General features: G+C 39.2%; 1 protein-coding gene across 2 annotated transcripts in view; it reads left to right on the forward strand.

Annotated features, from left to right (window-relative positions):
- Nucleotides 1–7,602: 7,602 nt before the first annotated feature.
- Nucleotides 7,603–17,084, forward strand: part of RHOH (ras homolog family member H) — a 47,961-nt gene continuing 38,479 nt past the window's right edge. Inside the window, exon 1 of one of the 2 annotated variants that reach the window (XM_061419959.1) lies at nt 7,603–7,788. The gene's annotated coding sequence lies outside the window, so the exon portion shown is untranslated. Of the gene's footprint in view, nt 7,789–14,115; nt 14,642–17,084 lie in introns of those variants that run through there. The other variant, XM_061419956.1, reaches the window with a different exon arrangement.

The raw sequence follows: 17,084 nt of genomic DNA on the forward strand, positions 1-17,084 counted from the left end.
GGATGGGGGTAGAGGAATAGGCAGGGGCCATGTTTGGAAGGGCTTTGAAAGTCAAGCTGGAAAGTTCAAGTTTGACAATAGGGAGTCAAACATATTCTTACATTGATATAAATTTTTCCAGGGGTATATACTGCCATACCTCATTTTATTACACTTCATTTTACTGTGCTTCGAAGATACTGTATTTTTTAAAAAATAAATTGAAGGTTTGTGAAAACCCTGCATTAAGCTAGTCTGCTGGTGCCATTTTTCAACAGCATTTGCTTACTTCATGTGTCCAAGTCACATTTTGGTAATTCTTACAATATTTCAAACTTTTCATTATTATATTCATTATAGTGATCTGTAATGTTACCACTATGACTTGCTGAAGGTTTAGATGATGGTTAGCATTTTTTAGCAAAAAAGTATTTTTATTTTATTTTATTAATTTGTTTCTTGGCTGCTCTGCAGGGCATGTGGGATCTTAGTTCCCCTGACAAAGGATAGAACCCATGCCCCTTGTAGTAGAGCATGGAGTTTCAACCACTAAAACGCCAGGGAAGTCCCAGAAAGTATTTTTTAAATTAAGCTATGTTCATTGTTTTCTAGAGACAATGTTATTGCACACTTAATAGACTATAGTATAAACATAACATTTATATGCACGTTCAGTTCAATCACTCAGTTGTGTCTGACTCTTTGCGACCCCATGGACCGCAGCACGCCAGGCCTCCCTGTCCATCACCAGCTCCCGGAGTTTACCCAAACTCATGTCCATTGACTCGGTGATACCATCCAACCATCTCATCCTCTGTTGTCCCCTTCTTCTCCTGCCCTCAATCTTTCCTAGCATCAGGGTCTTTTCAAATGAGTCAGCTCTTCACATCAGGTGGCCAAAGTATTGGAGTTTCAGCTTCAACATCAGTCCTTCCAATGAACACCCAGGACTGATCTTCTTAAGGATGGACTTGTTGGATCTCCTTGCAGTCTAAGGGACTCTCAAGAGTCTTCTCCAACACCACAGTTCAAAAGCATGAATTCTTTGGTGCTCAGCTTTCTTTATAGTCCAACCCTCACATCTATACATGACCACTGGAAAATCCATAGTGTGTGACTGTATTGTGATATTTGCTTTATTGTGATGGTCTGGAACCAAACTCATAATATCTCCAAGGTATGCCTGTCTATGTGAGTTTATTTTATATTTTTTAATGTAAAGATTGTAACCTGTGAGGCCCAGTATTTAAAAAATAGAGGAATGGATAAAAATAATCTATTGGTAATTTTATCCCCCGAGACAATTCCTGATAGTTATTTGGGGTTGTTTCTTCACAATCTTTAAAAACATTATTGTAATCATAGCGTATATACAATTCCAAGTCCTGTTTTTCTTTTTCCCCCCACATAATCTTACATCATGTAACCACATGATTTTCCCACATGTTATTTTTAACTAACTTTGTAATAGCCCAGTAAAATAATCTACCTAACCACTGTTTTTCTTTTCCAGATTTATTGAGACATATATGATGAATAACCATTTCTCTATGACATTCTGCACTGTTGGCCATTTAGTTTGGGTATTGGCTAATTTTTTTACACTTTGTAAGATGTTGATAGCTTCAGTTGGAAAATTTTTGTATGTTACTACATCATTAGAAGCCATTCAGTTGCAAGTGTTAGAATAACAAACTGTGGCTTAGATAATGCATGCATTTAATTATCTCACATAATAAAAATTAAAAGGTAGCAAGTGGGTCAACAATGTTCTGGCTCTGTGTCTCTTCAGTGTTTTGGGCTTTCCCTCTTGTCCTGAGATGACTGCTGTAGCCCTCAGAACATCGAATTCTCATACGACAACAGTCAAAGCATGAAAGGAGCACAGGTATTTTTTGGATGTTTCTCACTGTTCTAACCAGTAAAGAATACTTTTTACTGGAACAGCCAAAAAAACTTTCCTGAGTATTTCATTGAGCAGAACTGGGTCACATGGCTACCCGTAGCTGCAAGGGAGGTTGGGAAGCCAGAAACCAGAGGAATCTCTCACACTACCTTAGACGGGACATCATGATTCATCCCCTGATTTGGGACACTTTGCCTATCACCAAATGGAGATTCTTCTACCAAGGAAGAAGAAATGGCTATTGGGAAGCTACTCATCCAAGTTAACAGTAAACTTTGGGACTTATTGCAGACATGAAGAAAATTGCAGAATTGTTTTTTCAGGTTACGATCTCAAAAACCTGCCCTATATTGCTACATGGGCTAGAAGAGAGAACCAACTCTTCAGAATATGGCACTGTGATTTCACATTACTTTAAAAAAAAAAAAACCCACATATGCCTTTTTTTTTTAATTAAAAATTCCTAGCAAATCAAAAAACTGAAGTGAAACCACATAGAGAATCACTGACGAGAATAAACAGTATGTTTAGATCACTTTATTAAAGAAAGCTGGTAATGTTTGTTTGACAGATTATAGAGTTAATCCTTACTTATAGCTAAAAATTTGAAGAATACAAAAAATTAGAGAAAAATAAGTGAAAAAATTCTCTCCAATTTCACCAGAGATAATCACTATTAATTTTTGATATAATTATTTTCAGTCTTTTAGACATGAATAATTTTTTCATATAAAATTAGAATTTCATTGCATAGATACTTTATTTTTGTATCTTCTTCTTTATACTAGTAAATCTATAACAGATTTTCTGGATTTTTTTTACATGTCTCTATTCAATGTGAAGGACAGGGAAGCCTGACATGCTGCAGCCCATGGGGTTGCAAAGAGTTAGATATGACTGAACAATAACTTCAGTGTTTATTTTGTATTATATTTTAATAAATCAGTAAGAGTAATTTGCTTTTTGGCAGGGAAAATAATATAGAAGTAAATTGATCTAGAGAGTTCTCTTACTGACTTGCTGCGTGGTCTTATACAAATTGTTTAATCTTTTTTAAGTTTCAGTCTTTTCATTTATAAAATGAGATTCCTGAGAATAATATTAATACAGGTTTTGCTATTTTACAGTGATCCTGTGAGGACCAAATACAGTAATGTACATAAAAATAGTTTGTAAATTGAATCTGAAAGACAAAGATTCAAAGTTATAAGAAAACTTAGCATTTTTCTTCCAAAACATTAAAAAAACTCATTATTTTCATTTTGAAGATTATTTTAAAGGATAAGAAATATAGAGAGCAAAACAATCTTATTTTATGTTTTGAACAATAAGCATACCCTAGAAATAGCTTTGTTGGGAATTATAAAAACCATTCTGTTTCCGATAAATCTTTGAGAACTTAAAATTTTTATTTGGAAAAAATATTTTAATAGAAATTTTGCCTTTTTAAAGGTTTATGTGGTAAAAAAAAAAAAAAAGTAAAGGAAATAGACATTTGTTTAGGACTAATCTTGAAATTTTATGTATAATTTTAGGTGTCATTTAAACAGAAAGCACTCATTAAGGAGAATTTACAAAAATACTCTCTTTTCTCCAAAATGGTTAAAAAATGCAGCTATAATAATTTAGGTAATAATAGTCATAAGAAAACAGCAGGTTTAGTTTGAAACCAAATCTTGTAATCGTTGACTGCCCTTGTCACAAACATGTTTACCTTTCATAAGCACCAAGCATTTCCCACTACCTCTTTCTTTTTGAGCTCAGACACTGAATAAATTTCCCGGAAACCTCACTTTTATTTCTGAGTACTCCTTTATCTTTCCCATCAGAAGATAAAGTTACTAAATAGCCTAGGCTCTTTCCCAGCTTTGATTCCTATTTTAAGGGAAATTTAAGATAGGATTTCTAAGAGGTTTAATGTGAAAGCCTTTAGAATCCCTTATTTTTGAGTCTATGTGGAAGTAGAATTTGCATTTGGTTGGAATCATTTAAATGTGACCCTGTATAGGCTGAGCAATGAGGAAGATGACTTTGCAAGGTTCAGCTTTGGTTCAGTGATTCTCCTCTGAAAATCAACTGCTATAAAATCACTGGTTATTATGCAAAACATACTGTGACGGAAGCAGTAACAGGGTTTATGGGGAAAAGTTAGGTGGACTTTCTCAATGCAATTAAAAAAACCAATACTTTTCTATATGGGTCATATAGTTGTTTTTCATAATATAGAAAATTTGAGAAATACAGAAAAGGAAAACATAAAAATTAGTGATGTCCTGTCACCTAGAGGGTTACTCTACTAATATTTGCATATGTGTATATATGTGTTCGGAGCAGACAATGGCACCCCACTCCAGTACTCTTGCCTGGAAAATCCCACGGACGGAGGAGCCTGGTGGGCTGCTGTCTATGGGGTCACACAGAGTCGGACATGACTGAGCTACTTCACTTTCACTTTTCAGTTTCATGCATTGGAGAAGGAAATGGCAACCCACTCCAGTGTTATTGCCTGGAGAATCCCAGGGACGGGGGAGCCTGGTAGGCTGCCGTCTATGGGGTTGCACAGAGTCAGACACAACTGAAGTGACTTATTGAATTCAAATTCAAGTTTTGTCCAGTTTTTCTTTGCATTAACAATATATTACATGTACATTTCCATGTTATTAAGCACTTTTTGATTCATAGTGAGCTGAAATTGCTTGCTTCTTAGGACTGAGTCACCATCAGTCAAGAGATGAAATCAGTGTCTTGCAGAAGCAAGTAGTTGCCTCTACTGCCTACACCAGCCTCTCTTTCATTGCACCCATAACCAGTGTTTCTAATAAGCAATGCCAACTGTTGTCAAGTCTCAGCTGAATGACATGATGCTTTGTTTGATCTTATCGGCCTGATAAATATTTTAAATAAAAACTTTTGCACATATGTTTCAAGCTAGTTCTCTCCATGAAGGCTGTGTCAGTAATAAAGTGAATGGAATTCTTAATTTTACTTCATTGAGTCAACATTTATCATTTAAGCAAGTGGGTGTTTCCAACACAGGAAGTTAACTGTTAAGGAAGAAGAGCTAAGCTCATTTGAATCTGGCTTCCCAAAGCTCAGGCCATATTATTCCAGATTTACCAAACCAGTCAAATATAAATTTTCTGTTGAAATAAACATTGGTTTAAGAAGTATTGCTACTTTCTGGTGAGCTTAAAGAGATCATGAGCTGGTTTTCTTAACCATTTGTGATATTGTAAACAGCATCTTAAAAAACAAACAAAAAACAACATTCATCCAAGGCCAAAAATTTACATACATTCCTGGTATTTGTGCAAAAAAAAGTTTAGACTGCTATATGTAATTAAAGCATCAATGGTCATCTTTTTTTTGACTCAATATACCCTGACAATCCACATAAACTGTAGTTTTATGTGCTTTTAAGACTAGTGAATTGCCTCTTCTATAAATCAGCATTTATCTGTAACAGCTTCCAGAACTTTATTCAGGAGGTCATATGAGAGCCATTTTTACACATGTCCTTCATGTTGTCAGCACAACTTTCAGTAGTGGGTGAAATTCCTCTTACTTATTGGTATAGTGCAATAACTAACAAAAATAGAACCTAAAAACAAAAATGTCTAACATTCACGCCTATACATTGAGTTATCTTAGGAAAAAAAGACAAAGACAAAAAAGAGGCAAAGAACTATTCTTTAAAAGTAGACAAAAACAATATATTTTTTGAATGAGCATAATGACAGCTTTTGAAATTTAAAATCAATCTTCATTAACAAGCCATGTGGTAATTCAGGATCAGGCAAACAGGTTTGGGATGTTGATGTACCCATCTGGTGTGAGAGACCCAATAAATAACATTTAAATGATATAACTGTATCCGGTAGTTAGGTTACCAAAGATATTGGCAAAATTCAACAGGCAACCATCATAAAGAAATGCAGATGGAATATGGAATCCACGTGTGCTATTTACTGCTTTGAGATCTTGAACAAGATTCATGACCTCTCTCTGCCTCAGTTTCCCCCTCTGCAAATGAAGATAATAATGCTACCTACCTCATAATTATTGGGATGATTAGGAAAATGCATATAAAGTACTTGATTGGCATATGTTAAATGTGCAATAAATGGCAAGCCAGTGTGACTTGTTATGACTTGGTTAAAAAGATCAAGGGAAGACAGAATAATAGCAAGTTGAAGGACAAGGCAGCATTGAGCCACTGTATCTGAAAAAACTTACTACTCTGGAATCTTCCACTAGGTACTTAGTTTTGGTCATGTATCTTTGGAGTTATCAGCAGTCCCTCATGAAAATGACTTACAAAGATTCAGAGAAGAGAGAGTCAGAAAGGACCAGGAAAGGAGGAGAAGTGAGCAGTTAAGTGAAGGCCTGGGGCTGACAGGTGAGCATGTACGAGTTTCCCTTTCAATCAGGGGAGGAAGGGGAGCTGTCCCACTGAGCTGGGTGCTTGGCTCCTCTCTCCCAAGTTTGAGTAGAAGAGGAAGCAGATCTTGCATCACTGAGAAGGCCAACTGATCATCAAATCTAGGGATGTATGCTGATGTTAAGGACCACTGCTCATTAAAGTGGTTATTGGACCTTGAAAGACTTTATTTCTCTCATCTTCACACCCAGGATTTTCCTGAGCCATCCTGTTTAAATATGCATCCCACCCAAGCTTCCTGTCTTTCCCTGCCTTATTTTCCTTTTTAGTAATTAGCACTCTGTAACATTTTATATTACTGAATTATCTCGCTCATCACTTTTCTCTCCAGTGGATATACAAGAGCAGGCTGTTTTACTTTGTGGTTGTTATTGTTCACGGCTGTCTCCCTGGTGCCTAACACAGAGCTCAATAAATATTACAGCAAGGGTTCAATAAATATTTGTTGAATGAGAAAGGAAAGAATAAATTCTCATTTATCTTAAGATGTTTGTAGGGTGGTGAGCAGATGAGTTCAGAAGACGTTTCTGGAGATTCCGTGATTGTTCAAATTGTGCAAAAAGAATAAATTACCAGTAACAATTTGTTTAAAAATTTTCTAGACCATGTAAAACTGTTGAGACAATCAACATAGGACTTAGAATCCTGTGCATGGTGTATAAGCTTGTACAACTTGATTCAACCAGAATCTGGCATTGGCAAAGCTTCTCAAATTCTGAAAGTCAACAGTTATCATTTAAAGCGGGAGTAGGAATTGAGGGAAAAAACTTCAGAAGGTGAAAGTCCAAAACAGGATAGATTATGAATAGACACCATGTACTGAGTGTCTACTACATTCCAAAGACTCTATAGCCATTTTCCAAAATCTTTCCCAGGGAGGTGTAATTATACCTATTTCTCAGCTGGGAAGATCAGGGCCTCCTCCTTGCTCATAAGTGGGACTGAGATTTGAGTCTTACGTTATCTGAATCCAAATTTATAGCTCTCCAGAATTTCAGATTGTTTTGGGTACAAGTTTTAACCTAATCCCTCTAGAACTGTGCAGGAGATCTGTTATTTTGAAAAGATGGCAAGTTAGTAGTCATGGCCCTGCCTTTTAACTGAAACGTCTGCAACCCCCACTCTGAGCAGGTGTGCGAAGATGCAGTTACCCTGTGATGTGTGTGCCCAAACTGAAGATTCCTATCAAAACAACGAGTAAAATATGAATGCGAGAAGAAGCAGTGATGGCCTTTTTCTTTTTTTAAATGAATCAGATATTCTACATTAGAGAGGAACTCCCCTGGGAGTTCATGCACTTGACCCAAAGACACTCCTTTTACTCATATTACTTTGCAAACTCCTCTCCAGGATTTGCTGTCAAAGCCCGAGGCACATTCTTTCAAGTTTCTTCAATGATAGCCCATCTTTGTCCTTTTTGGGTGGATTTGATTTTGCTTTGGACCTGTATCCAGTGAATAAGGTAGGTGAACAAACCAGATTATACTTTGAGTCAAAGGCAAGTTGTGAATAGAATGTAACACTACTGGTTTTTCTCTTATAGTTTAGTAAGCTGTCTCTAAAAGTTCTAAAAAGGTCCTAAAAATGCTTTGCCTGATGTCAGCAGGGTTGCAAAAGTGCATTAACTAACCAGGGATGGCTTTGAAGGGTAACGGGCATTAGACGATAATAACCCTATTCTGACACTTAAAAAAAGAAGTTACACCACAGCTCGAATGATTATGTTGAATGCTATCATCTTTTGCAACAAGACCCTGCATTGTTATGAATTATGGCTCTGCAATAAAAAGAACCAGGATGTAAATGTTTGCTCAATAAACACAGTTATACACAGCAAACAAACCAGGATTAAAATGGCAGTTGAGGATCCTGAGAACCTGACATTCACTGAAACAAAAAGCAATACATTATGTTACAGTAAAACAGTTAAAGAGAAAATAGATGATGAGAATCACAGCAAGGGAAATGGTTTTTTTATAGCTATGGCTAAAAGAGGGAAGCTAAAAGATGTTTGAAATGATATTCTTACCTGGTTAGGAAGGCTGATGTTTATAATGATTCAAAGTGCATAAGGAGGTAATCATTCATGTGATTTCTAGCCTGAAACATTTCTAGCATATTTTAATATTTAGAATTTAATGGGTATTTTATATGAATGTATCTTTACACTGAAAGTGACACATACTAGTTAACCTTTTTCTCTTCTATAGAGCTAACATTTTATAATCCCCATCATAAAATTTCTCAGTCAGAAGGAATGCATGTTTTGGTTTAATACAGTTGCTTATCACATAGTGGGGAACTGGGTAAAAATAAATAGTCTGTCTAATGCCCTAGGTTTGAAACTCACAACAGTCAAAGTTTTCGTACATCTTCAGAATCCACTGAAATATTTTATTTTGTTGGGTGGCGTATTGTGAATGAACGTCTGTGTAAACATTAAAAGCTACTCACTAAATCTAAATCATTTCATTAACAGAAGAAGGGGGAGGCATCTTACTGACTCAGGGTGAAAAATAATTTGGTAAATGATTGATATCACAGTTTCCAAGGTTTACTATTCATTACAATTAACACTGTCATTAAGAGTTCTCTCTGGTATAAAAGGCAGAGACCTTTGCAATGGACAAAAATATTACTTATGTGTGAGTTCAGAGTACTCAGTTGTTACATTATTTTAAAACCCTCAATAAAAGACATGCTCATTCTAGGAGACTATTAAAGAGAAAGCAAGCTATTGGTCTGCCATATAAGAAGACATCTCTTTTTTAAAATAATTAATTTTTGGCTGCACTTGGTCTTCATTGCTGTGTGCGGGCTTTCTCTAGTTGCAGAGAGTAGGGCTACTCTCCAGTTGTGGTGCACGGGCTCCTCATTGCAGTGGTTTCTTTTGTTGCTGAATACAGGCTCTGTAGAGTGCTCAGGCTTCAGTAGTTTGCAGTTCCCGGGCTCTAGAGCACAGGCTCATTAGTTGTGGCTCAGTGGCTTTGTTGCCTCACGGCATGTGGAGTCTTCTTGAACAAGGAATTGAACCCATATCCCCTGCATTGGCAGGCGGACTCTTAACCACTGGACCACCAAGAAAGTCTGCTGCTGCTGCTGCTAAGTCACCTCAGTCGTGTCCGACTCTGTGTGATCCCATAGATGGCAGCCCACAAGGCTCCCCCGTCCCTGGGATTCTCCAGGCAAGAACACTGGAGTGGGTTGCCATTTCCTTCTCCAATGCATGAAAGTGAAAAAATAAAGTGAAGCCGCTCAGTCGTGTCCGACTCCTAGCGACCCCATGGATTGCGGCCCACCAGGCCCCTCCATCCATGGGATTTTCCAGGCAAGAGTACTGGAGTGGGGTGCCATTGCCTTCTCCACCAAGAAAGTCTAGGACGTTTCAAATGAAGATCTTTTTGAGAAAGCAAGTCTTGACCTTTAGCCAACTGTGTTTGGCAGAGAATCTCAGAGGAAGGGTGCTCAGAAAACAGAAAATGGACCTGTGGCTTAGGGTTTAGGCTGCTTCCCTGTCCCCACAGCCCCACTCTCCCCCTTGGGAGCCAGCAGGGTGAAGAGCCACAACGGATGGATGGGTTGGGCGGGGGTCTTTGTTCTGCTTTTGTGGTCATGTACTTTCATGCAAATTACTTAGCCCGCTGAGGTCTTCTTAGCTGTAAAAATATATTAAAAAATGATTACCATGTAAGACTGTGGTGAGGATTAGATGAGAGAATCAGTCCATGGATCAGCAAATGGTTCGTCAGTGGCTGACTATGAGGTGCCTGAGATGCACCAATGAGCAAGGCCAGGCCCTGGGCCTCAAGGGCTCTGTGCTGGATGAGACAGGGCTGTTTGGTGAGTGCTTGGCAGTTAACAGAAGGTGCTGTGGGAGCTTATGGGAGAACACTAGTCCAACTCACAGTGTGGTGAGTGCTTGTCATGGAAGCTTCCCGAATATGGCTTATGAGAGGCCAGATCCTACTGGGAACTCCACACCCAGGATTTCCTTCCTTCCCACCACTTTGAATTCCCCAGGGTTTCCCCTCATCTCAGTCCCAAGGCTGGGCCTCATCTCTGTTCCGAGGCCCTATACAGCCTCAGGACTTACATACCCACAGGGGTGTGTGTGTGTGTAAGCATGTAGCATGTACATGTATTTTAGGTTATTTGCTTCCTCCCCTCACCACTACCCCTGTCTGTTAAAAGAACGAGAGAGAGAGTGAGCTAGAGTGAGAGAGAGAAAGATTTCCAGAAAAGGGAAAAGTTAGATAGCTGTCTCCCAACCTTCTCCTACTCCCCTTCAGAAAACCTCCTCTGACATTAAAATATATGTGAAGAGTCTTATATATTAAAAATATGTTTAGTGAAGACTAAAGATATATAAGAGGCAAGAGGAAAAACCGTTTCTCGCTGTCAGGAGCGAGAGGCTGCACAAAGCCTGACTCTATGAGAACATCTAAAACTACAGTTACCTACACAGAGAGAGCAAGGCCATCAGAAGAGGCAGTGGGGGTGGGGGTGGTGGGGTGGGGAGCCGGGGAGCCAAGCAGGAAAGGAACATCTTACAGCCAACTGGCAGTACTCTTCCCAGCACCAGCCAGAGCGGGTGGGAGCTCTTGGGCCTTCAGACACACCCTGATTACCCTGCCCTGGAGTATATATGTTCCTCTGTGAAGAAAATGCACAAGGCCCAACACCCTGAAATTACAAACCAGACTGTGGTGCCTTTTGCTCTGTTTCCCAAAGGGCAAAGTCTTGCCTTCTTATGGAGGTGAAGCGGGGCTACCCCTGGAGGCAGCTGTCCTTGCTCAAGGACACTCCTCTGCTTTTTCAAGGGGCGCTGGGTCACTGAGAAAACCACTGGATCTCTTCCTGGAAGCACTACCAATTTTCAGCTCTTTGCTGCCTTCAATTTTTTAGAAGCTCAGATGAGAAAACAATTTTATCCTGAATTTGCAGAAGCATTTCTGAAATCTATTTTCATCTCTGCATTAAATTGGCATATCGAATCAGGACCCTCTCTGATGTGCCCCTGGGATTGCTTTTAGTGAAGTTTTTCATGAGATGAAATCACCCTATTTTACACTGAGGAAAAATATGAGGAGCCATCTCTCGAGCTTGTGGCGGGCTGGGTTTAGTCTAAGGGTGGTGTTTCACTTCGGTTGTGATGTCCTTCTATGAGAATGCAGGTGCCAAATTTCTCTTAGCACCCTCTCAGCACCAAAGAGCCAGGAAGCCCTCCTCATCCTGAGCAATGTGCTCAGTTTTCTGCGTGGTAGTGTTTACTGCTTCACACCAGTTGCTTAAATGCTTAGAACTACATGGTATTTTCATTTTCTCATTCAACCTTACCCCTGGCTTTAGCTTAATTTTCATCTTCATTTCTTTTGGCTTCATCTTTCTTGTTTTAATTTGCTTTATTTTGGTAAGGTATATGTATTTTTATATGCCGCCCTAAATCTTTTGATGACCCAACTAGAGGTAAATAAAGTATCCACCAGCCATATGTTCTGCTTACCTAGTGACATTATGATGGTGATCTGACTTTTCTGGGAAATTTTCCTAAAAGGAAATATGTGCTTATCAGAGGGCTCAAAGATCTCACCTCCCAGACTGAGTTCTTATTGCACCTTAAAAATTGATGCCTGGGTTCAGGGGTTAATGAGTCTCCTATGGACTTAGTAGTTGTATGAGCATCTCTGAGAATGCTCATTTTTCACCACTTACGCCTGTCATCATTACACACCAGACACATCAATCCTCTTTTACTTCCTTGAACATGCCAAGCATTTTCCCACCTCAGGGCCTTTACACATTATTATTGCCTCTGATTGAAATGTCTTTCCTTCTACTCCCTTTAGTAGAGTACTAAGTACTAGAAAGTAGTACTACTCCCTACTTTCCTTCTACTCCTCTTTTTCAGCAATAGAGAGGTAACTTTACATTATAATAATGGGGGGAATTTATACTGATGCCCAAGCCCCAAGTCAGACAAATCAAACTGGAGTCTCTGGGGATGGGGCCTAGGTACTGATATACCTATGTAATTTTTTGCCTGTTGGTATTGCATTAGAGTTCTTAGTTCCCTGACCAGGGATTGAAACCATGCCCCCTTGTAGTGGGAGTGCCAAGGCCTAACCACTGAGCTGCCAGGGAATTCCCTAGGTACTGGTATTTTTCAAAAGCTTCTCAGTCAGGGTTGAGATTCACAACTTCAAGTCTCACTTTGATTGTCAGATACACAAAGAGGCCCTCCTTGACCACCACCCCTGGGATGTACATCTTGTCTTGCTCTGTAGTTCAACTTCTTTTCTGATTCCTTTGCAATAGTTATTACAATCTGTAATGATGCATTTGTATGAATGTTTCTGTCTCCTCTGACTAGGATGCAGGTGCTGAGAGCACAGGGAATACGTCTGTCTCAGCCTTTGTGTTTCTCTTCAGTTCACGGTATCAGGCACATAACAGAATTCCGCATCTGCAACACTGAGGGCATGAGGGTGGCTATCAGATGATGCATACACATCTGAGTGGCTCTCTGAAAGTCAGTCGAGTCTCCCTGGGATATTACAAAAGAATCCATGTTAACATTCAGTAGCTATCCTAACTGGCTAAAAGGTTGTACACACTTTCCTTTCAACTGACTCCGGTGTCCCAGGATTTTTCGCGTGAGATTTTTTTTTTTTTTCCTTTTGGCTATGCCTTGAGGCATGTGGGATCTTAGTTCCCTAACCAGTGATTGAACCTGTGTCCCTGCAGTGGAAATGCAGAGTCCTAACCACTGGACTGCCCAGGAAGTCCCTGGAGTGAGATTTATAAATAGATCCTGACTCACAGCATTTCCTTTATGTCCCCATCTTTCCCCTTCACTTGACTTTGACCATTATGAGTGAGAGATTCCATCTTGGAAAATCCCATGGACGGAGGAGCCTGGTAGGCTGCAGTCCATGGGGTTGCTAAGAGTCGGACACAACTGAGCGACTTCACTTTGACTTTTCACTTTCATGCATTGGAGAAGGAAATGGCAACCCACTCCAGTATTCTTGCCTAGAGAATCCCAGGGATGGGGGAGCCTGGTGGGCTGCCATCTATGGGGTCGCACAGAGTCGGACACGACTGAAGCGACTTAGCAGCACAGCAGCAGCAGCAACACCCTCCCCTACCCTAGCACTGGACTTTGCACACAGTAGGGGTTCTATAAATGCTTGTTAACTTGAGTGGAGTTGATTTTATCCTTTTGGTGTGTAGGCATTTTGACAAAGACTTCACCCTGGGAGGTAGCGTTGATTAGTTAGGGATTTGAGGCGGGTGTAGCGGGGAGACTGTGACCATATCATAAAAGTTAAATGTATTGGTACAGGCAACACAGTCATAATCTAAGTGTGTGCAGATGGTCTCTACACCTGGATTGCACTGGAGGACAGACGTGTAAATTTGGGTTTGGAGGCAAGTAATGAAACTCCGAGGAGTCTGAAAACAACTCTTAGTCACGTATCTCATAACACAGGTGTGGGTCCATCCAAGGGTAAATGTGTGGCGGGGCTGTCTGAGCTCTCACTAAGGCTGAGTCTGTCCTTTCCAGATTGCTGTTTGGTAGTTAGTAATAAAACAAAGTGAATCACCCACATACGGCTTTCCCTCCACAGTCAGTATGTTCACCAAGTTGACATGAAGATATAAGGTGCTTTTTCCTAAGCTTCAGTGAACCAAGACCAGTCTGTGGAGTGGCCCTGTGGCCTTTTTTTTTTTTTTTCTTGGTTTGTTTCACTTCCTTAAGGAATCATCTTGGTTTTTTACTTTTCCTTTCCACAATTTTAAGTAGGTGGTTTGCTGGTGGGAAATTGGGGGAAGGGGAGAGGGAAATGGTCCCCCGAGAAGTGATAAATTCAACACAAATCTGCCATGCAGCAAAGGTCTTATTCTGTCTCTCATTCTGGGGAAGTTTTCATATTGTCATGGAGGAAAACACACGTGCACACACACATACACACATCACTAAACCCACACAAATGAAACCCTCTCTTCGGAGAAGCCAGCTACAGGAAATTGACTTATGCACAGGAACTTGCTAATCTCTTGTCACATTCGGATTGTTCCTGCTGCCTCAGTCACCACTCACACCAAACCCAAGCATCTTGGGTTTGATTCTCTACCAGTCCAGCTCTCAAAATTTTAGGTCTTCCAATGCGAGAAAAGATAGATCCTAGAAGGAAATCATAGCAGTGAAATGACTTGGGCTGCTTTTGTTTTTACTTACCTGCACTGAACAAATTTGACTTCCGGAGTCAGTCATTTTGGTGTCAAGAAATTTCTTCAGCATTCTACAACAGGTAAGACTTTGACTTCTTTAAAAATATTTATTCACTGTCAAAAGAAATCTTTCTGATTTTATTTAGCTTTTACTATAGATTCAACATAGTGATTACTCTGTTCAACTTGTTATGAAGTATAGAACAGTGTTACTCAGGCAAAGGGAGTTAGTTTGATATCCAGCTACTCCCCATGCCTGCCCAAGTCTAACAGGATGCATTTAGTTTCTGAAACATTAAACATTATATAGTTGGCTTTTTGGTTTTCCAGATAGTCTCCTAGAGAATTCATATGCTTATAATTGGCTATGATTGAGCTCAAATATTTTGGTAGTTTAAATATCATCCTGTTTGATGAAGTAAATCCAAAGATCCTCTAAACTGTGCAAATATGAGTTTAAAAATTTTCTAATTCAGAAAAGAAACAGAACCAAAATCCAAATGATGTAGATTCATATCTGAAATTCCTAGCTTGTAGTTTCACCTATTCTCAATGCTAAAGTCCCTTTTTCTAAAAGTGATATTTGATGTATAAGTACATATTTTTAAATGAAATCAAATTTAGTTTTTTGAAGTGGTCTGATTTGGAGATAGGCTGTGAGGTATCACTTGGTAGCCTGGGTTGTAACTAAATAAAGTTAGAGAAATCACTGGTTTGGGTTTCTTTACTAAATTAAAGCTAATATTGAAATATTCAAGAAAGCTGCAAGTAGTTGATTATCACTTGTTGATTCTAAACTGGTGTTATGAAGGATGTAAGATAAATGTAAAGATTCTCTATTTTGAAGGATCTAGTAGATGTGATAAGAACTAAAATCCAGGAAGCAGTGCAAGATGGGAATTAAGGAATAGATGGAATGACCATAGGCTGTAAGAGTTACAGGAGTTCTGAGAATGAGATTTGAGGGAAAGCTTGAGTAGTCTGAAAGACACAGGACTTGGAAAGATGAGAGATTTGAGTAGATGGAAAGGGGGTTAATTCACACTGGAAAAATTGTGTGGGCAAAGGCACAAAGGTGAGACTGACTAGAAGATGACCATCCCACTTAAGGAAATTGACCTGAGAAAAGATGAAAGCTTGTTTTACACTTTGGTAGGAAATAAGGTTGAAAAATTAAGGTGTAGATGGGTTATGGAAGACCTAGAAGGGCAAGGCTGCTGAGGAGAAGAGTCTACTCCATTCAGTGGCTGTCTAGGATTCTTAGGCCTTTGGGCACTTCTTTCTCAGCACTTACAGCTCTAACAATTCCATGTGCGAGGTTGCCTCAGGATCCTTGCTTCTTCGTGCTCCGGGCTTCCTCATGTATCTCCCACATCTGTGATTCTCCACTTGCTCTCCTTCTACTGTCTTCCCCTTGTACATTGTTAATGCAGAGAAAGATTTGTGTGGCTTACGGTACCTATAAGAGCTCCATTTTTGGTTACTACCTGCTAAGGAGGCCCTTCAATCATTTGGTAATTGAAGTAGACTTCCTCTTGAGAGGACAAGCTGATTGACTAATTATAAGCAAGTCTCCATTCTTCAACAGTCAGACCCCAAATCTCATCTGTTACTTCCTTGGTGTGTCTGAATGATAAGTTGTGGATATGCTGCTGTTCTTTCCCTAATGATTCCGAATACTTTTTCCCCCTGGACTATGAAATATCTGCATCCACATAATAACAAAAGTGCCTCCCAGAATACAAACCCAGACTTTGGAGCTAGATTGCCTTGTGTCGAATCCTGGTGCTGTTACTTCTCACCTATGAGAACCTCAGACTCATTACTTAACTTCTTTAATCCTCATTAAAAAAAATATGTAAAGTAGCTCTAACAATAAATTAAAATATCTACTTCAGAGGTTGGTCGTAGGGATAAAAGAGATAAAAACATGTAAAGTATTTAGCCTAGTGCCTGGGATAAAATAAACTCTCAGTAAGTGTAGCTATTACAATTCTTATCAAGAATGGGAACACTAGAATGAAGATGGCATGGTCCCTGGCTTAGGAACAACATATCTGTAAAGTTACTTTTTTAATGCCAGTATTCCTTTCAAAGGAAAGTGGGAGTGATAGGTAGAGGCTGAGATTTAACATTTTTTTTTAGCACCAAGAATAGACAAGGCACAGGGTTAGATGTATTATAGTGGTAATGTACATGAGAAAAGGGAAACAAGATTAGAAATAGATTTTTTAAGCCTTTCCTTAGCAAATTCTCAGACTTATAAGACAACTCTCTGAGTGACTGCTATACTATTTGTGGACATCTATGGTTGATGCTCACTGAATGCTTTGGGTGGAATTATAGAGTACTTGGAATTAGAGATAAATGAGTAACTTGCTTGGGCTGTTTAAGTGAAATTATGTATTTTATGATATATTTTAATTTTAGTGCTGAGAAGGCACTGCTAAAAATCCATTTCTATTTAGAAATCTGGACCATTTTGACAATGAATGCCCATAGTGCTTATTTAAATTCTGGATG

The sequence above is a fragment of the Bos javanicus genome, chromosome 6 (assembly GCF_032452875.1).
Source record: "Bos javanicus breed banteng chromosome 6, ARS-OSU_banteng_1.0, whole genome shotgun sequence".
Lineage (NCBI taxonomy): Eukaryota > Metazoa > Chordata > Mammalia > Artiodactyla > Bovidae > Bos > Bos javanicus.